Raw genomic sequence first — 21505 nt, 5'->3', positions numbered from 1 at the left:
GCTACTCGGGAGGCTGAGGCAGGAGAATGGTGTGAACCCGGGAGGCGAAGCTTGCAGTGAGCCGAGATCGCGCCACTGCACTGCAGCCTGGGTGACAGAGCGAGACTCTGTCTCAAAAAAAAAAAAAAAAAAAAAAAAAAAAAATGTACAGATTTTTCATTTTAATATATATACACATACACATTTTATGAAATATATTTTAATTAATGTAATATATATAATATGGATTCTAATTTATTTATGTACAATCATCCCTTGGGAGATTGGTTCCAGGACTTCCTCAACCGACCTTTGACTGATGCTTAAGTCAGTGATGCAATTGGCATAGTATTTGCAACAACCTATGCACATCCTCCTGTATATTTTAAATCATTCCTAGATTACCTATAGTACGAAATATAATGTAAATAGTTGTTAAACTTTATTTTTTAGGGAATAATGGCAAGAAAGAAAAGTTTGTTCAGTACAGATGCGACTAAAAAATATGTATACTTTCAATCTGCAAATGATTGACTTTGCTGATACCATGAAGTAGTAGGACCAACGTATTTCTCAGTTGATAAGTGTTCATGTTCTGATTTTTTTGCTATTATGAAGTGATGCAATAAACATCCTTATATATGTCTCTTTGTGCACATGTTAGGGAGCTTTTAGTATTTTAGTATATAAACCTAGAAGGACAATTGCTGCCATTTGCATCCTCAATTTTATCTCACATAACATAAAACTTTTCCCCAAAATAACAAGGTAGGAGTGTTTCCACTATGCTAAATTACTCATTTTGTCTTTCATGTCTTTTTTTTTTTTTTTTTTTTTGAGATGGAGTCTTGCTGTGTTGCCCTGGTTGGAGTGCAGTGGCGTGATCTTGGCTCACTGCAACCTCCTCCTCCTGGTTCAAGTGATTCTCCTGCCTCAGCCTCCCGAGTAGCTGGGACTACAGGCGCCTGCCACCACAGCTGGCTAATTTTTCTGTATTTTTAGTAGAGACAGGGTTTCACCGTGTTAGCCAGGATGGTCTCGATCTCTTGAGCTCGTGATCCACCCATCTCCACCTCCTAAAGTGCTGGGATTACAGGCCTGAGCCACCACGCCTGGCCATCTTTCGTGTCTTTTATTACATTCTGTTTCCTCTGTGTAATTTCCTTATATTTATCTTCCGCTTCCTTATTATCTCTTCAGTTGTGTTTAGTTTGTTGCTTATTTAATCAATTACATTTTTGAATTTCCATATTTACATTTTTAATTTCAAAAACTTCTATTTAGTTATTTTAGTAAATATTATACTTTCTCTTTTATAGTGCCTTTTTAAAGGGTACTATAATTTTAAAAATTGTGTTTTCAGCTCCTTTACTTCTTTAAACATTTGAAACATATTTATTTCACAATCTCCTTGAGGTTTTCTTCCTTTTTCCACTTCCTGGGATGCTAGTTTTTGGCTTCTTACATCTGTTGATTCTTCCTCTGCATGTTTCATTTTCTTGCATAATGTATACTATTTTAATATGAGCGCATCTGTCACAAGAGATGTCTATTCTTTGGGAATCCCCTGTGAACTGTGATTTGAAAACAGCACTATGGTGTAGGTTGAAAGTACTTCTGCTTTTATGGCCCTGGGAAACTTTATGGACACCTCTTTTCATGATACCTAAACCTACATGACGGCACACTTAATGAATGCAGGTTATTAAGGTCTGGGGTCTCAATTTCTACTTATTTTAAAATATATTTTGTCTGTATTCCCATGTACTTGTAGCAGAAGGGGTGACATCTGCTCCATTTCAATCTGATTTGTTGCTAGAAGCAGCATACTTCATTGCTACTAAATTTTACATTTAATTAAGTTTCACTTGTCACTTATTACAGTCTCATGCCATTTTCTATTTCCATGTCATTTTCTATTACTAAATTCACCATGGTTTGTAGCATTTCTACCGTTTTTGGATAAGCCTTCTGTCTCATACTGTGGAACAAACAGGGATACAGTTCTTGGGGAATTATATTCCCTGAGTATGTCTGGAAAGCATGTGAGTTTGAAAGTTTCTTAACTGAAGGCATTTTTAGACCTGAATCTAAACACTCAGCAAAATAATTTGTTGAGATTGTAGCTACATTTTGGAAGCAAAATAAAATGTAGTATTTCAACCTTTGAGTAAACAACTTATTCTAAAAACTAACGCACATTAAGTATTTGTTAACTTTTAAAAGTTGGTATTGAGAGGCAGAAGGATCACTTGAGCCCTAGAGGCAGAGATTGCAGTGAGCGGTATCGCATGACTGCACTCCAGCCTGGGCGACAAAGCCAGGCCTTGTCTCAGAAAAACCTCCCAAAAACAACAACACAAAAGAATGTGTAAAATACAGTAATGAGTATTTCTATGGCAAGTCATGAAGTGTAGCAATTAATTGTATGACTGCAATAATTTCATCCCAAGCCATTATGTCATTTGGATTGTGAGGGTGCTGTTTATAGGTCCTGTATATACCAGGAATTGACAATCTATTGAAATGACAAAAAGTTTGTCCTCATCAGTCAGGCTTTCTTTTTGTGTCCATTTCATTGTGAAAAGATGTCTTACTTATGGCATAGTTAGAGAATAAGACTTGTGAATTTTACTAGAGGAAATAAAAACAACATTATTTTGTTGGCTTATTTAATAACAAAAAGAAATCTCCAAGAATTGTGTATGCAGGAAAAGCAGCAATATTAGGCTGCTGCTTTGAAGCTACTACTTTTCCACTAATCACTACTGAACACAGTGAACCAGCTCAAAAACTCAAATCTCCACTCTCCTAAGTATTCCCTTTGCAGATTTCAATTTTTCAGCTCGGCATAAGTGAGAAAAAAATTTTTAAGTGTTCTGTCAACAAACAACTTCCTGGTGCCCATTCTGTGACACTTCAACTTTGAATTTTGTATTTTAAAAGAAATGTTTTTTCATTGTCAAATAATATATCTCAAATTTATGCTCTTTTGTTAATCAAATCCAATAAAATCCTTGAAAAATATACTGGAGTTCATATGGTTCCCTAAGGACTGTTTCAAGGCCAATGAAAAGAAAGATTGATATGACACTTCTGTATGACACCAACAGTGACTCAGAGCCAGGACTTAATGGCTTCATAAGCAGTCAGTGTGAGTGATGCTGCTCGTGAAGAAATTTTACTGAAATAATTAATTGGGTGCACAGAGCAATTCCTCTTCAATATGGCATCACTTTGTCATTCCTGAAGGAAAAATATAGCGAAAGTTACACAAGCAGATAATCTACCAAACCAAAATAAATAGGCACAATTTCTTTGCAGAAAAATAGGGTAGTTATTTTAGGAAGTAAAGTGGGTAAATATAAGACATTCTAATAAATTGACTTCCCTATTTTTCATTCTTCTTCTTCTTTTTATTTTTTGCCATTTCTGCTGTCAATTCTGTGATATTACATTTAGGTTTTATATTAGCCTTTAAAGCTGCAGTTGAAATTCTGAGCTCAGCCCAATAAATCAAAATAAAAATAAACAGAAGGGGTAAGCAAAGATCACTACTGGCTCCAGAATGGTGAGGGAAAGAAAAGTTTTATAAATAGTTCCTCTTTTTCTTGTCGTCCTTACCACTGTTGATTGGAAATAACAAATGACAAGTACCTATCAAAAGCACATGAGTGAATTCAATCTGTAATAAATCCCTAATATAAATAACCTATCAAAATATTGACTTGTGAATTTCCACAACAATCAGGCTGAACTAATCTATACCTTGTTTGACTACAGCACAAATGTGCAGCTTCCTCCAATCTAACTCCCCTAATCCTGGAGATTACTGCATTAAAACATAGTAACAGCCAAAACACTCTGCAAAGGAGAGAGAAGGAACATAGTAGATTCTGATTTCAGACCCTTTCAAAACATAAAAATGAATGAGCTAATTGGATTATAATATAGGCCGTGAGGCTCTTGCTGATTATGGTACATAGAAAGTATAATGTAAATACAAGAATATAATATGTCAATAGGTTTCATATGAAGTATGCAGTAATTTTCTTATGACTTATTTTAGTGGCATTCACAGAGACTATGTCCAGTACAATCCATGAGAAAATGCCTTTCAGAATAGCAGCCATAAAAAAGGATGAGTTCATGTCATTTGTGGGGACATGGATAAAGCTGAAAACCATCATTCTCAGCAAACTAACACAGGAACAGAAAACCAAACACCGCATGTTCTCACTCTTAAGTGGGAGTTGAACAATGAGAACACATGGACCCAGGGAGGGGAACATCACACACTGGGGCCTGTTGCAGGGTGGGGGACTAGGGGATGGATAGCATTAGGAAAAATACCTAATGTAGATGATGGGTTGATGGGTGCAGCAAACCACCATGGCACGTGTATACTTTTGTAACCTGTAAACCTGCATGTTCTGCACATGTATCCCAGAACTTAAGGTATACTAAAAATAAATAAATAAATAAAAATTAAAGAATATGTTGCAAAATTCCTCATGGTTGCTCACCTGATTATGGTACATAGAAAGTCTAATGTAAATGAAAGAATATAATATAGCAATAGTTTTTATATGAAGTATGCAGCAATTTTCTTATGACTTATTTTAGCGGTATTTACAGAGACTTTGTGCAGTACAATCCATGAGAAAATGTCCTTCAGAATAGCAGCCATAAGTATATCTATATTAAGTATATAAGTCTATATTCAATTTCCTGTTAGGCTTACATATGGTAATATTAATATTACATTTCTAAAAGATGTATGCTGTTTAAAGTGCTTTCTCATTCATGGTACCTTAGGGTCTATGTAAAATTGTAAATTGCACACAACTGAGAGTTCAAAATAAATCTGGGAAACAATGAAATTGACACTATTATTTTTATCCAGATCCTGGATTTATGAACCAGAATGTGTTAGTGAGACAACACTGGAAGAAATGAACTGCACCTGGGAGACTAGGATTAAATCTCACAAGCTTTATGATGACAAGAAGATAGGTTAGCCATAAAAAGAAGAGGTCCTGTAGGAAAAAGTGTCCAGGATGAAATTATAAATGAATCAAAAATTATTTCCTGAAAACTACATCCTCCTTTATTCTTCAAGTTTACAGCCCTGTGATCTCTGTCTATTCTCTCTATCAATATTTCTCTAAAATTTCTAATAAATATTTTGGTAGGCAGAATAATGGCACTCCAAATATGTCTACTTCTTAGGCATCAGAGCCTTTAAATACGTGTCCTAAAAGAGACTTTGCAGACGTGATTAAGGTTAAGAAGCGTGAACTGGGAAGAGCGGCCTGGGTTACATAGGTGATCCTAATTTAATTACGCTTGTTCTTAAAAGCTAAGAGCTTTCTCCAGCTGTGGTCAGAGAGATTTGACCAAAGATAAGGGAGATACAATATTGCTGGCTTTGAAGATGGAGGAGGCTGTTAGCCAAGGAATGGGTGTGGTCTCTAGGAGCTTGAAAAGACAAGAAAGTGAATTCCTCCTAGAGCCTCCAGAGAGGAGTGAAGCCCTAACTTTTGTCCATTAAAACCTGTGACTGACTTCTAGTATACAGAAGTGTATGGTAATGAATTTGTGTTGTTTTAAATCACTACATCAGTGGCAATTTGTTATGGCAGCAAAGGAAAACGTATACTAAGGGCAAAATAAGAAATACTCATAATAGTAAATGTTTGAATTGACTCAATTTTATAACATTCTTTAAAACTTTTTTTAGTTTATAAATTGTATTTTCAACTATTCAGGGGGAAATGCTTGGCCATACACACACACTTTTTTTTTTTTTTTTTGTGACAGAGTCTCACGGTGTTGCCCAGGCTGGAGTGCAGTGGTGTGATCTCAGCTCACTGCAATCTCTGCCTCCTGGGTTCACGCCATTCTGCCTCAGCCTCCCTAGTAGCTGGGACTACAGGCGTGTGCCACCACACCTGGCTAATTTTTTGAATTTATAGTAAAGACGGGGTTTCACCATGTTAACCAGCATGATCTCGATCTCCTGACCTTGTGATCTACCCGCCTCGGCCTCCCAAAGTGCTGGGATTACAGGCATGAGCCATTGTGCCCTACCACACACAAACTTCTTTTATGATAGTTATCAACATTTCAGAATTTTAGTATTGGATGAATAAAATATTAATGGAACCATGATAAAGGACTTAATAAGAGGCTAATTGGGTTACCTAAAATTATTGTCAAAAAACCATTTTTTCTCCTTAAGTGGGAGAAAATGAACCAAAAGCCTCTTTTTAAAATAAAGTCCTATTTCTCTTCCATTTCTGAGCCCTAAAATAAATATCATAGAGGAGGTATAAAAAAGTATGGGATATTATTTGAGTTCTTCATTCATTTATTCATTTGTTTAAATCATTCAGTTAACATTGACCATTCTCTCTTGGCCAAACACTGTGCAAGAAGTGGAAGCATAAATAAAATATGTTATAATATATTCTCTCACGGAGCCATTACATTTATTGAGAGATTTTTTGGAACAAGGAATAATAGGCTGAAATACCCAATTAGGGTCTTTGTTAGAAAGCTGAGTTGGGAGCAAAGCAGCTAATACCAGCTGAAGAATAATGAGGTTGGTTGAAAGAATTGACTGCTAGAGTTCTTTTTAGCTCTGCAAGTGAAAATGTCTGCTCTGAAGAGTGAAGTGAGAATAGCATACTGAAATTAAGAAGAAACTTTTGGATATCCAAATATGAGTGAGGGAAGTCAAGCTTTTCTTTGAGGCAAAAATTTGAATTTACATGAGTGCTACAGTTAGCCATTGAATTTAAGAAGAAGTAAGACTAACTGATAAATAGCCTTAGATGCATACATTTCTAAATCTTATTTGTTTATATTGCATTTATTTGTTTATGTTTTATAAATGCATTTTATATCCACATGTGCATTTTACTATTGTAACAAAAAACTTCATAATAAGCAGAATCATGAATACCTTCTACTTCTTTCAAGTTCCTACTTCTGAATAACTTCTCCACAGAGTCTTATACCTGTTAATATTAGGCTACCAGAGTTGCAAGCACTAGGTCAATCAGGGAAGTGTCAACTTCCAGAGGTTATGTGAGGCGGTAATGGGAAATAATCAAAGCAGCAGTATACAGAAGCATATCTATACTTTCAAACAGGAAGAGATGAATGCTAATTAATCCCGAGGCTAGTATTTACAAAATAACAATTTTTGATACTTTTGCATGATGAGTTCAAAAACAATAGCTCCAGTTGCAACACAGCATTACTGGGTTTATTTTAGCCTTCCCCTTTTCCTTATTTGTGACTCCTTTCTCTGACAGTGAGAAAGCTATCCCTCATTATTCATAATATACTTACTCATTTTCTCAATCCTAGTATATACATACAGTTGATTCAGAATTGAATTGTTAATTCATAACTGTGTTAGAAACAAATTTACTAAATAGCACTAATATTTGTGTGTTGTATTTTTTAATAAAATCTTTACAATTTGTCAAAACTGTACAGTTTTGGTTCAAATGATGTTTTCCAAAATTACATAGCTCTTTTCTCCTCTATACCTTCTTAAGTGTGGGTCTACTAGTAATTTTTAATAGAGTTAGATTCAGTGGTTATTCTTTATCTTACTCTACCATTCTTAACCACCACATACACATCTGGTTTGATTGATTTGATTGATTGATGGGTATGTGAATCATTTCCACGGATATAAGGGTCGCAACAATGCAAAATAGTGTACTCAGAAAATATCACCCACTTCGTTACTTCTCTCTCAGCCCCACTTTCCCATCCTACCTATACCATTTTCACCCACATACTTAATGGATATGAACATTTAGAAACTTGTCAAATTGCTCACCATAAAATTTATAAACATTTGCTCTATGACCAAGAATCTGTACAAATCACTGATTCAAAGAATTGCCAGCAAATGTTTATATTAATATACTTTTATTTTTTCAATTTCGTTGAAAAAATAGCTTATGTTCATTTAATTATTTGCATTTTTAAACATTTTTATATAGCAATATTTACCATTTAGTTACCACCTACTATGTATCAGGTGTGTGCTAAGTACTACTATACAAAATGAATATGAAATCAATATAACTTTTCAAATTTTATAAATAAAAAATGGCCTAAAATTTGCACAATCCAAGGCACTAATCAATGTGATCATAGCTAGTAAATAACTCTGAATTTCTTCTTAAAAACTGGGATATTTATTGGACATTTCTATGTCTTTCTTTAGGGGCTAGCCATTCTTTTTCACTATATTTTACTTTTTAAGTAAAATATTTGCCTTTTTCTTTGATTTTTAAAAATACCTTAAAAAATATTTCCTGTTGTATTTTAAAATATTTTTGTTTGTCATTTGCTTTTTAAATAAAATCTCTGCTGTTTTGGGAGGTGTACATATCTTTAATTTTTACCATATTTTAAATACATTGATATTTTCCATTATGGCTTGTTGGATGCCTACTAAAACAGAGGATGCTGAAGAGCCAAGAGGGAACTATAAACAGTACAAACTAAGTAGAATAAAATCATGTAACCATTCCTCTCCAGTCCCCACCTCAAGTTTGAAGGAGTCAGATGTAGTAGACACCAGGAGGAGCATGCCAAAGTGGAAGAGGCCTCAGGCTCTCTTTTATCTGCTACTTCCTGCAAGGCTCAGTCATAAGCAGGGAAGAGGGTAAATATTTAACTGAAGATGAGTAATATTTTGACTTATGTTTGAAATCTAAAATGAATAAAATCTATGGGTTCTATCCAAGATGTCCCAAATGTAGGAAAGAGATGTTATCACAGGTATGCAGACAATAAAGAGAGAAAGGAGTTTTGTTGACTAATATTGTGTGATGACTTGCCTGGGCAATGGGATGCCCAGATATTTGGTTAAACATTATTATGGGTGTCTCTGAGAGAATTTCTGGATGAGATTAACATTTGAAACTGGTAGACTGAGCAAAGCAGATTGCCTTCCCCAATGTGGATGGGCCTCATTCAATTGATTGAAAGGCTGAATAGAACAAAAAGGCTGAATGTAAGAGAATTTATTTTTTTCTGCCTGACTGTCTTCAAGCTGGAGCATTGGTCTTCCTTCACTTTCAGACATGGAGTAAGACTGAAACTTACACCACTAGCTCTCCTGATTCTTGGGCCTTCAGACTGGAACTGGACTTGTTCTCCCTGGTTTCCACTTGCCAACTGCAGATCTTGGGATTTGTCAGCCTCCCTAATCATGTAAGCCAACACACACACACACGCACATTCTTTTAATTCTGTTTCTCTTGAGAATCCTGACTAATGCAGTTCTTTTGTATTTGTACTTTAAGTCCAGCCCATTAAACATATGTTACACTAACATTTATTAAATACTTACAATATGATGTGTTAAGTATATTTATATATTTTCATGTTTAATTCTCACAATTACATATTTTTTATTTTTGTGGGTACATCGTTGGTGTATGTATTTATGGGGTACACATGAGATACTTTGATACAGGCATGCAATAAGTAATCATGGCATAATAGAAAATGGAGTATGCAACCCCTCAAGCATTTACCCTCAGTGTAACAAACAATCCAATTATACTCTTTTAGTTATTATAAACTGTACAATTAAATTACTGTTGACTATAGTCACCCTGTTGTGCTATCAAATACCAGGTCTTACTCATTCTTTGTAACTATTTTTTTCTGCACACATCACTTCTCTAACTAGCCCCTACTTCCCTTCCCAGCCTCTGGTAACCATCCTTCTATTCTCTTCTCCATGAGTTCAATTGTTTTAATTTGAGTACCTGCAAATAAATGAGCATATGTGAAGTTTGTCTTCCTGTGCCTGGCTTATTTCACTTAACATAATGATCCCCAGTTTCAACCATGTTATTGCAAATGACAGGGTCTCTTTCTTTTTTAATAGCTGAATAGTACTCCATTGTGTGTTTGACCACATTTTTAAAAATCTATTCATTTGTTAATGGACATTTAGATTGTTTCTAAACCTTGGCTGTTGTGAACAGTGCTATAATAAACATGATAGTGCAGATATCTCTTTTATATACTGATTTTATTTCTTCTGGGAATATAACCATACCACTGGATGGTATGGTAGCTCTACGTTTTTGTTTGTTTTTTAAGGAACCTCCAAACTTTTCTCCATGGTGGTTGCACTAATTCATATTCCCACCAAGAGTGTATGAGGGTTCACTTTTCTCCACACCAGCATTTGTTGCCTATCTTTTGAATAAAGCCATTTTAACTGGGGTGAGATGATAACTCACTGTAGTTTTGGTTTGTGTTACTCTGATGATCTGTGATGTTGAGCACCTTTTCATATGTCTATTTGCTATTTGTATGCCTTCTTTTGAGAAATGTCTATTCAGATCTTTTGCTCATTTTTAATCAGATTGTCAGATTTGTTGCCTATACAGTTATTTGAACTCCTTATATACTCTAGTTATTAATCTGTTGTCAGATGGGTGGTTTGAAAATTTTTTTTTCCTTTTCTGTGGGTTATCTCTTCACTTTCTTGACTGTTTCCTTTGCTGTGCAGCTTTTTAACTTGATATGACCACATTTGTCCACTTCTACTTTGGCTGCCTTTGTTTGTGGGGTATTGCTCAAAAAAATTTTGTGCAGACCAATGTCCTGGAGAGTTTCCCCAAAGTTTTCTTATAGTAGTTTCAGAGTTTGAGGTCTTAGATTTAAGTCTTTAATTGATTTTGATTTGATTTTTGTACATAGTGAGAGATAGGGGTTAAGTTTCATTATTTTGCATATGGATATCCAGTTTTCCCAGCAGCGTTTGTTCTTTCTACAACGTATGTTCTTGGGACCTCTGTCAAAAATTAGCTTACTGTAGGTGTATGGATTTAATTCTGGGTTCTCTATTCTGTTCCATTGTTCTATATGTGTGTTTTTATATCAGTACCGTGCCATTTTGGTTACTACAGTTCTGTAGTATAATTTGAAGTTAGGTAATGTGATTCCTCCAGTTTTGTTCTTTTTGCTCAGGATAGTGTTGACTATTCTGTCTTAAATTTTAGAATTTATTTTTTTTTGTATTTCTGTGAAGAATGTCATTAGTATTTTGATAGGGATTGCACTGAATCTGTAGATTGCTTTGGGTAGAATGGACATTTTAGCAGTATTGTTTCTTCCAATCCATGAACATGAAATAGCATTCTATTTTTTAGTGTCCTTGTCAATTTCTTTTATCAGTATTTTATAGTTTGCATGATAGAGATTTTTTGCTTATTTGGTTAATTCCTAAGTATTTAATTTTAATTGTGTCTATTGTAAGTGGGATTACTTTTTTATTTCTTTTAAAAGTTATTCACAGCATATAGAAATGATTCAGATTTTTGTATGTTGATTTTGTATTTTGCAACTTTGCTGAATTTGTTTATTAATTCTAATAGTGGTGTGTGTGTGTGTGTGTGTGTGTGTGTGTGTGTGTGTGTGGCGGCTTTAGGTTTTTCCAAATGTAAGATCACATCATCTGCAAACAAGGATAATTTGAATTCTTATTTTCCAATTTGGATATCCTTTATTTCCTTCTTTTGTCTTTTTGCTGTAACTAGGAAAATTCCAGAACTATGTTGAATAATGGTGGTGAATGTGGGCATCTCTGTCATGTTGCAGATCTTAGAGGGAAGGCTTTCAGTTATTCTTTATTTGGTATGATACTAGCTGTAGGTCTGTTGTATGTGGCTTTTATTATCTTGAGGTATGTTCCTTCAATGTGTTGAATTTTATCAAATGATTTTCAGGATCAATTTAAATAATCATATGGTTCAGTCTTCATTCTGTTGATATGACGTATCACATTTATTGATTTATGTACATTGAACCATCCTTGCATCCCTGGAATAAATCCCACTTGGTCATAATAACTAATCTTTTTAATGTATTATTAAATTTGGTTTGGTAGTATTTTGCTGAAGATTTTTATATCAATATTCATCAGGGATATTGGCCTGTAGTTTTCTTGTATCATTTTCTGGTTTTGGTATTAAGGTAATACTGGCCTCATAGAGTGAATTTAGGACTATTCTTGCTTCCTTTATTTTTTGGAATAGTTTAAGTAAAATTGGTATTAGTTCTTCTTTAAATGTTTGGTAGAATTCAGGCTTGAAGTGGTCCGTCTCTGGGCTTTTCTTTTTTTTTTTTTTTTTTTTTTTTTGAGACAGAGTCTCACTCTGTCACCCAGGCTGGAGTGCAGTGGTGCGATCTCAGCTCACTGCCACCTCCGCCTCCCAGGTTCAAGAGATTCTTCTCTCTCAGCCTCCCGAGTAGCTGGGATTACAGGCTTGTGCCACCATGCCTGGCTAATTTTTTGTATATATATATATTTTTTTAAGTAGAGGCGGGGTTTCACCATGTTAGCCAGGATGGTCTCAATCTCCTGACCTTGTGATCCATCCACCTTGGACTCCCAGAATGCTGGGATTACAGGCGTGAGACACTGCACCCAACCTCTGGGCTTTTCTTTACCGGGAGAATTTTAATTATAGCTTTGGTCTCATTATTTGTTCAGGTTTTGGATTTATTCCTGGTTCAATGTTGGTAGGTTAATTGATTATGTGTTATGTCTCTAGGAATTGAGCCATTTTCTATAGTTTCCAATTTGTTGGTAAACTGTTGCTGACAGCCACTAATGATCCTTTAAATTTCTACAGTATCAGTTGTAATATCTCCCTTTTCATCTCTGATTTTATTTACTCGAGTCTTTGTTTTTTCCTAGTTTGGCTAAAGGTTTGTCCATTTTATTCATCGTTTCAAAAAACCAACTGTTTGTTTCATTCATCTTCTGTATTGTTTTCTTCATTTCTAATGTATTTATTTCTGCTATGACCTTTATTATTTCTTGTACTAATTTTGGGTTTGCCTTGCTCTTGCTTTTGTAGTTTTTTGAGATGCATTAATTAGGTTACTTATTTTAAGTTTCTCTTCTTTTTTGATGCAGGCACTTGTAACTATAAACTTTCTTCTTCATACTACTTTCTCTGTATCCTATAGATTTTGGTATGTTGTGTTTCTATTATCATTTGTCTCAAAAACAAACTTCAATTTCCTTCTTAATTTCTTCATTGGCCCAATGGTCATTCAGGAGCATATTGTTTAATTTCCATGTGTTTGTATAGTTTCCAAAATTCCTCTTGGTATTGATGTCTAGTTTTATTCCAGTGTGGTCAGAGAATTTGCTTGATATCACTTCGATGTTTTTCAATGTTTTAAAGCTTGTTTTATAACCTAACCTGCAGTCTATCTTTGGCTGGGTGTGATGGCTCATGCCTGTAATTACAGTACTTTGGGTGGCTAAGGCAGGTGGATTGCTTGCACTCAGGAGTTTGAAACCAGTCTGAGCAACATGGTGAAACCACAACTCTACCACAGATACAAAAATTAACTGGGCATGGTGGTATTTGCCTGTGGTCCCAGCTGCTCAGCTTCTTGGGAGGCTGAGGTGGGAGGATTGTTGGAGCCTGGGAAGTTGATGCTGCAGTGAGCTGTAATCATGCCACTGCACTCCAGCCTAGGTGAAAGAGCAAGACCTTGTCTGAAGTTAAATAAATAAGTAAATAAATGAATAAATAAATAAATAAATATGTACATGGTCTGTCTTTGAGAATGATTCATGAGGTGAGGAGAAAAATCTATATTCTGCCACTTTCAGATGAAATGATCTGTAAATATCTATTAGGCCCATTTGGTTTATAGTGCAGATTATGTCTGACGTTTCTTTGTTGATTTTTCTGTCTGAAAGATCTGTCTAATGCTGAAAGTGGGGTGTTAAAGTGTACAGCCACTATTGGATTAAGATCTTTCTCTTTCTTTAGCTCTAATAATATTTGCTTTTTATATCTGGGTGCTCTAATGTTGGGTGCATATATACTTAAATTATTATATCCTCTTGCTGAATTGACCCCTTTATCATTTTATAGTGACTTTCTTTGTCTCTTCATATAGTTTTTGTTTTGAAATCAATTTTGTCTGATATGACTGTAGTAACTCCAGCTCTTTTTTGGTCTCCATGGACATGGAATATCTTTTTCCATCCCTTTATTTTCAGTCTGTTTCTTTATAGATGAAGTGTGTTTCTTGTAGTCAACAGATAACTGGGTCTTGCTTTTTTAATCTATTCAGCCACTCTATGTCTTTCTTTTCTTTCCCTAAAGATGGAGTGTCACTCTGTTACCCAGCCCGGAGTGCAGTAGTGCAGTCTCAGCTTACTGTGACCTTTGCTTCCTGGGCTCAAGTGATTCTCCTGCCTCAGCCTCCCAAGTAGCTGGGATTGCAGGTACCCGCCACCACACCCAGCTAATTTTTGTATTTTTAGTAGAGACAGGGTTTCATCATGTTGTCCAGGCTAGTCTTGATCTCCTGACCTCAAGTGATCTGCCCACCTCAGCCTCCCAAAGTGCTGGAATTACAGGCATGAGCTACTGTGCCCAGCCTATGTCCTTGATTGGAGGAGAACTTAGTTCATTAACAGTCATTGTTATTATTGCTAAGTAAGGCATTACTCCTGCTATTCTGTTATTGGTTTTCTGGTCTTGTCTTCCTTCTTTCCTTCCTTTCTGTCTTCATTTTAGTGAAGGTGATTTTCTCTGGTGGTATTGTTTAATTTCTTGCTTTTAATTTTTTGTGTACCCATTGTATGTTTTTCAATTTTAGTTTACCATGAAGCTTCCAAATACTATCTTATAGCCTGTTATTTTAAACTGATGACAACTTAACACTGATTGCATAAACAAACAAATAGAAAACTAATAAAACTAACAGAAAAAAACTGATGAAAAAGAAAAAAACTACACTTTAATTTTGTCCCCCTGCTTTTTAATTTTTTAATTGTTTTGCTGTATGTCTTGTTATACTATATATATATCTTGAAAAGTTGTGCTTACTTTTGATTAGGTCACTGTTTAGTCTTTCTACTTACAATAACAGTATTTACACAGCACAATTACAATGTTATAATATTCTGTGTATTTCTGTGTGCAATTACCAGTGAATTTTGTACCTCCAGATAGTTTGTCTATTACTCATTTATGACCTTTTCTTTCATATTGAAGAACTCCCTTTTGCATTTCTTGTAGGACAGGTTTAGTGTTGATAAAATTCCTCAGCTTGTGTTTGTCTGGAAAAGTCTTTTTGCTCCTTCATGCTTAAAGGATACTTTTGCTGAAGACACTGTTCTATGGTAAAAGTTTTTTCTTTCAGCACTTCAAAAATATTACGCCACTCTCTCCTGACCTGTAAGGTTTCCACTGAAAAGTCTGCTGCCAGATGTATTGGAGCTCCATTGTGTTATTTGCTTATTTTCTCTTGCTGCTTTTAAGATCCTGTCTTTATCCTTGACCTTTGGGTTTTTTAATATTCAATGTCTTAAAATAGTCTTCTTTGGGTTAAATCTGCCTGGGGTTCTATAACCTTCTCGTACTTGGATATTGATGTATTTTTCTAGGTTTGGGAAGTTCTGTTATCCCTTCGAATAAACTTTCTATCCCTATCTCTTTCTCTACCTCCTCTTTAGGTTCAGTAACTGAGATTTACCCTTTTGAGGCTATTTTCCAGATCTTGTAGGCATGCTTCATTCTTTCTTTCTTCTTTTTCCTTTTGTCTCCTCTGACTGAATATTATCAAATAGCCTATTTTTAAGCTCACTAATTCTCTTTTCTGCTTGATCAATTCTGCTGTGAAGAGACTCTAGTGCATTCTTCAGCATGTCAATTGCATTTTCCACCTCCAGAATTTCTACTTCTTTTTCATTATTTCAATCTATTTTAAAAACATTATCTGATAGAATTCTGAATTCCTTCTCTGTGTTTTGAATTTCCTCTTGAGAGCTATTTTGAATTCTCTGTCTGAAAGGTCACGTATCTATGTTTCTCCAGGACTGGTCCCTGATGCTTTATTTATTCATTTGGTAAGGCCATGTTTTTGTGGATGACCTTAATGCTTGTAGATGTTTGTCTATATCTGGGGATTGAAGAGTTAGGCCTTTATTGTAACCTTGGAAGATTACAATAAAACTCTGGGTTTAAGCTTGCTCATGGCCATTCTTCTTGGGAAGGCTTTCCAGGTATTTACAGGAACTTGGGCCCTGAACCCAATAATGCGGTTCTTGTAAACTCATAAAGGTACCACCTTGGTGTTCTTGGTTAAGATCTGGAAGAATTCTCTGGGTTACCAAGCAGAGACTCTTGTTCTCTTCCTTTACTGTCTCCCAAGCAAATGGAGTCTCTCTGTGCTGAGCTGCCTAGAGCTGGGGGTGGGTGACACTAGCATCTCTTGGCCATGACCACTGGGACTATGCTGGGTCAGTCCTGAAGACAGCACAACACTGTGTCTCACTGAAGGCCCACTGTAACCACTACCTGACTACCACCGAAGTTCATTCAAGGCCCTAGGGCTCTGTGATCAACAAGTGGTACAACCAGCCAGGTCTGTGTTTCTCCCTTCATGGCAGCAAGTTTCTCTATGCCCTGGGTGGGTCAGGTTTGTGTTTTTCCCTTCATGGCAGGAAGGTTCCCTAGGCCCTGGGTGGGTCTAGAGATGCTTTCTGGAAGCCAGAGATTAAAGTCTAAAACCAGAAATTTACCTAGTGTTCTAGTCTCCTGGAGCTAAGCTGGCACTTTAACCACAAGACAAAGTCCTTCCCACTTTTCCTTCCCATTTCTGCATGCAGAAGAATCTCTCCCTATGGCCATCACCACTACCAGCCCATGAGGGGTTCTGCCAGGTCACCACCAATGTTTACTTAAAGACCAAGTCTGTCTGAAGATAGCTTGTGATGAATGCTTCCAGGCCTGGGGCTCACCCTTTGGGCCAGGGAAGATCTAAAAATGCTGACCAAGAGCCTAGACCCAGAATGAAAAACCCCAAGAGTCTGCTGTATCCCACTGTGCTCTACTCCACTGTTGCTGAGCTGGTACCTAAGGTACAAGACAGAGCCCCCTTCACTTTTACCACTGCTTTTCTCAAATAGGAGTCTTTCAACGTAGCCACCACAGCTTGGAATGTGCTGGGTCATACCTGAAGCCAGTATGTCTCAGAGCCCAATGCTCATGACATATTCTGGCTATCACTGTTGGTTATTCAGAGCCAAGGGACTCTTTATTCAGTGGTTGATAAATTCTGCCAGGTCTTTGCTGTGACCGGGCAGCACTTAATCCAATATAAAACCCCCCAGTCACTGCCTATCCATCTCCCAAGTGCACAGATTTCTCCCCATGGCACAATTGCTGTGAGGGGTTGGGGGGTTTGGGGATAGGGTGGACAGGCACACCTTTGCTGCCTCAACTGGGGTCTCCATAGGTCATGTCACCCCCAGTCCACTGGCTGTGTGACCAGCACTAGGGCTTGCTGAGAAATTGCAGCCCCTGTGGCCTAGACTGCCCCTCAAGTTCACTTAGGGCCCCAAAGCACTCTGGTCCACAGTGGCGAGGCTTGCAGGAAGTCAAGCTCCAATTGCTTGGATGAGCAATTCCTCTCTGTCTAGGGCTGGCCCAAATGCTCCTTCTGTGGTTGGATGTCAGTGGAGTACAGCCTAGTTCTGCTTTTACTGGGACAGGACAGCACTGAGTTCAATGTAAAGCCTCACAAATGCTGTGCTCTCCCTGTCCCAAGCACAGCGAATCTTCACTGGCATGGCCTCTGCCAGGAGATGGGGGATGGGTGGCATCTGTTCTTTAAGACTGTCTTTCCTGCCCTCTCCATTGCCTCTTTCAATGACATGAAGTTAAAACCAGGTACTGTGGTTGCTCTCCTGATTTTTGGTCCTTGTAATGGTGCTTTTTGTGTGTAGTTGTTAAAATTTAGTGTTCTTGCAAGGGGATTGAATGGTGTAGGCTTCTAGTCCATCATCTTTCTCTGCCCTTCACACTTATGTTTGATAGTAGTTACTATTATGTCAATTTTATAGAGGAATATGCCAAATTTAAGAGAAGTCAAATAACTTGTGTAAGATAACAACCCTTATTAGTGGTAGTTTCAAGATTCAGTTCTCTGATGCCAAAATCTGCAGTCTTAATTTGTTTTCAAGTAGCAATAATCATACATTGGTAAATCTGTTGATTTAAAAAGCTGCTTTTAACACAGAGACCAACCCTACACGATTTTCTTCTAAACCACCAGCATTCATTTACATTTTATATATAACCTTGAATTTCAATGCAATATTTAAACAGGGACTAGTGGATATTAAAATTCTGTCTGGAGTGCTAAAAATCTAGTAGATTGAGGATCAAAAGTAGCCAATTTTGGAGAACCGTATCTTTGTACGTGGCCTTTTTTTTCCCCCAAGGATAGAATGACTTAGAACTTGTGAAACTGCATAGGCAGAGCATTCATGAAATGCAAAAGAAGCAGTTCACTTGTCCCTTACAGTTTGTATTAAGAAGATAATGGTAGTAATAAAAAATTGTTAAAACCTTTAACATCAAGTACATCCTTGAATTGCTTTTATAAATATGTTTTTACCTTGGCAACTGGCCAGGCAATTGCTGCTTTATATCCCTAGTCAATATTAGCCCAAATGTATAGTAAATGGAATATTCTATTTTAGAAATAGCAAAATGATAAAATGGCATCATAGGAAATGCATAAAAATTCCACCTTAATAAGCTAAATCATCCATAGACTGCTAAAGAGAAGAAAAGTGAATGACTTGTGACTATAAAATATTTTCAAATTAAATGAATATGATATGTTGTAGGAATTAGCTTTCTTCATTGCAGTTTTATCCTGCATTTAGGAAAATCTGATTTAAATCAGAAATAAAATCTACAGATACACCCCCACCCATGCATATTTCAAACACTGGCTGTTCCCTCAAACACTTCCGCATGGCCTGCTCCTTCTTCTGTAAGTCTTTGCTTCAGCATTATCTTCTCGGTGATATTTTCTCTAACCATTCCATCTAAAATTGAACCTTTTTTTTTTTTTTATCTCACTCACTCCTAGCACTCTCTCTCTCTTTTTCAAGTTTTATTTATCTACTTTTACTACTTCTGGCATCTAATTTATTGTCTACCCCTCCCCAGAAAAATGTAAACTTTCATGACAGCAGGGAGCTTGTCTATTTTGATCACCTGTCCTAGAGCACTGCCTGACATATAATGTATACTCAATATAATATTGACATTCTCACATATTTTAAAGATACTTTTAAACTTAAATGTATTTTATAATTTTTCTTTGATGTAGGACTTATTTGGCACTTTATCTTTCAAAATATGTGTAGGATAACTCATTTTGTTATTAATGTATATCTTAATTTGTTGTTGCAAAACAGTGCAATCAATAATACAGCTTCTTTGAAACTGTCACTTCATGTATGACTTCATTTGTTTTTCTGTTTTTGAGATGGAGCCTCACCCTGTTACCCAGGCTGGAGTGAAGTGCCACCATCTCAGCTCATTGCAACCTTCACCTCCTGGCAAATCTCCTGCCTCAGCCTCCTGGGTAGCTAGGACTAAAGGCATGCGCCACCACCTGGCTAATTTTTGTATTTTTAGTAGAGACAGGGTTTCACCATGTTGGTCAGGCTGGTCATGAACTCCTGACCTCATGATCTGCCCGCCTCAGCCTCCCAAAGTGCTGGGATTACAGGCATGAGCCACCGTGCCTGGCCATTGCTTAATATTTAGGCAATTTTTCTATGTGTTCCATATCTACTTGAAAATAATCTTTATTTTCTAATTATTCAGCACCTAGTTCCATACACCTATCTAGCTATTTTCAAATCTTCTGTGTACTTACTGATTATTTTGTCTCCTTCATATATCAATGACCAAGATAAATGTATTTAAAATTTCTCAGCAAATATCAAATGGTGGATTTGTTTATTTCTCCTTGTATCTGTTTTGTATGTCTTGATCAATTTAACGTGATCATATCTTCAGAAGATTGAATTACCCCTTCTAAAATTTTATGGTGATACTTAATTTCTAGTTGCATTTTCACCTTTTAATGAGCATTATTCATAATGGCCAAGATATGGAAACAACCTAGGTGTTCATCAGCAGATGAATGGATAAAGAAAATGTGGTGTACATTAAAAAAATTATTATTCAGTCTTAAAAAAAGAAAATCCTGTCATTTGCAAAAGCGTGGATGGAATGGGAAGACTTTATGCTAAGTGAAATAAGCCAGCCACAGAGAGAAAAATACTGTCTGATCTCACTTATATGTGGAATCTGAAAAAACCAAAAAGTAAAATAAATAGAAACAGAGAGTAGAATGGTGGTTAACAGTGGCAAAAAGGGAAAGGAAATGGAGAGAAATAAGGTACAAATATGCAATTAGGTAGAACGAATAAGTCTAGTGACCTAATGTATAGTGCAAGGAGTATAGTTAAAATATTGTAGTGTCTACTGAAAATTTGCTAGGAGAGTCAATTTTAGGAGCTCTTATCACAAAAAAGGATAACTATGGAAAATGATAAATCAATTTGATTGTAATAATCTATATATATTTGTATGATTACATACATATAAATGTATGTAGTAATCAATATATACATATATGTATATTGAACCTATATATTATATGATTACATACGTATACTATATATGATTACATATATGCATACATATGAAATAACATATGTATACACACATATATATGATTGTTTTATTGTCTAGACTTAAGGTGTACAGCATGATGTTATACAACATGATGTTGTACACCTTAGGTCTAGACAATGAAAAAGTGATAATAAATAAATAAAATGAGCTTTCTTTATGTTAATGTTGCTACATCAGTTTTTTGTTTTGTTTTGCTTTGTTTATACTTGTCTGGTGTTTTCTTCCTTATTTTACCTTTCAACCTTCTTTTGTCCTATAGGGACAACAAAGGAGCTGTAGATTCGCAAACTTGAATGTCCTTTACTACCAGGAAGAATTAATATGACTACCAGATCCCTAGATGGCATAATTTATGCCTAGAGGAAAATAATGGCCTAATATGATGCCATAATACATCTTTTTATTTATATTATATATGTTCTATGCCATACTGAATACCAGACTTCATGGTAAGCATAGGAGAATAAGTACTTGGTGAAATGAATGTATCATATTCTTACAACAACTCTGTGAGATAGTTAAAGTGTTATCTCTGCATTACAGGAAGGGAACAATAGGCTTATATAGTATTTTTCTTTTTAATTTATTTATTATTATTATACTTTAAGTTGTAGGGTACATGTGCATAACGTGCAGGTTTGTTACATATGTATACTTGTGCCATGTTGGTGTGCTGCACCCATCAACTCGTCATTTACATCAGGTATAACTCCCAATGCAATCCCTCCCCCCTGCCCCCTCCCCATGATAGGCCCCGGTGTGTGATGTTCCCCTTCCCGAGTCCAAGTGATCTCATTGTTCAGTTCCCACCTATGAGTGAGAACATGCGGTGTTTGGTTTTCTGTTCTTGTGATAGTTTGCTAAGAATGATGGTTTCCAGCTGCATCCATGTCCCTACAAAGGACACAAACTCA

The 21505-nt window shown here is 36.1% G+C and overlaps 1 pseudogene; it reads right to left on the bottom strand.

The window, feature by feature from the left end:
• Positions 1–17653, bottom strand: part of LOC102146077 (ADP-ribosylation factor-like protein 2-binding protein pseudogene) — a 39317-nt pseudogene extending 21664 nt beyond the window's left edge.
• Between the last annotated feature and the right edge of the window lie 3852 nt (positions 17654–21505).

The sequence above is a fragment of the Macaca fascicularis genome, chromosome 6, assembly GCF_037993035.2.
Source record: "Macaca fascicularis isolate 582-1 chromosome 6, T2T-MFA8v1.1".
NCBI lineage: Eukaryota > Metazoa > Chordata > Mammalia > Primates > Cercopithecidae > Macaca > Macaca fascicularis.
This window is presented reverse-complemented; position numbering and strand designations above follow the sequence as displayed.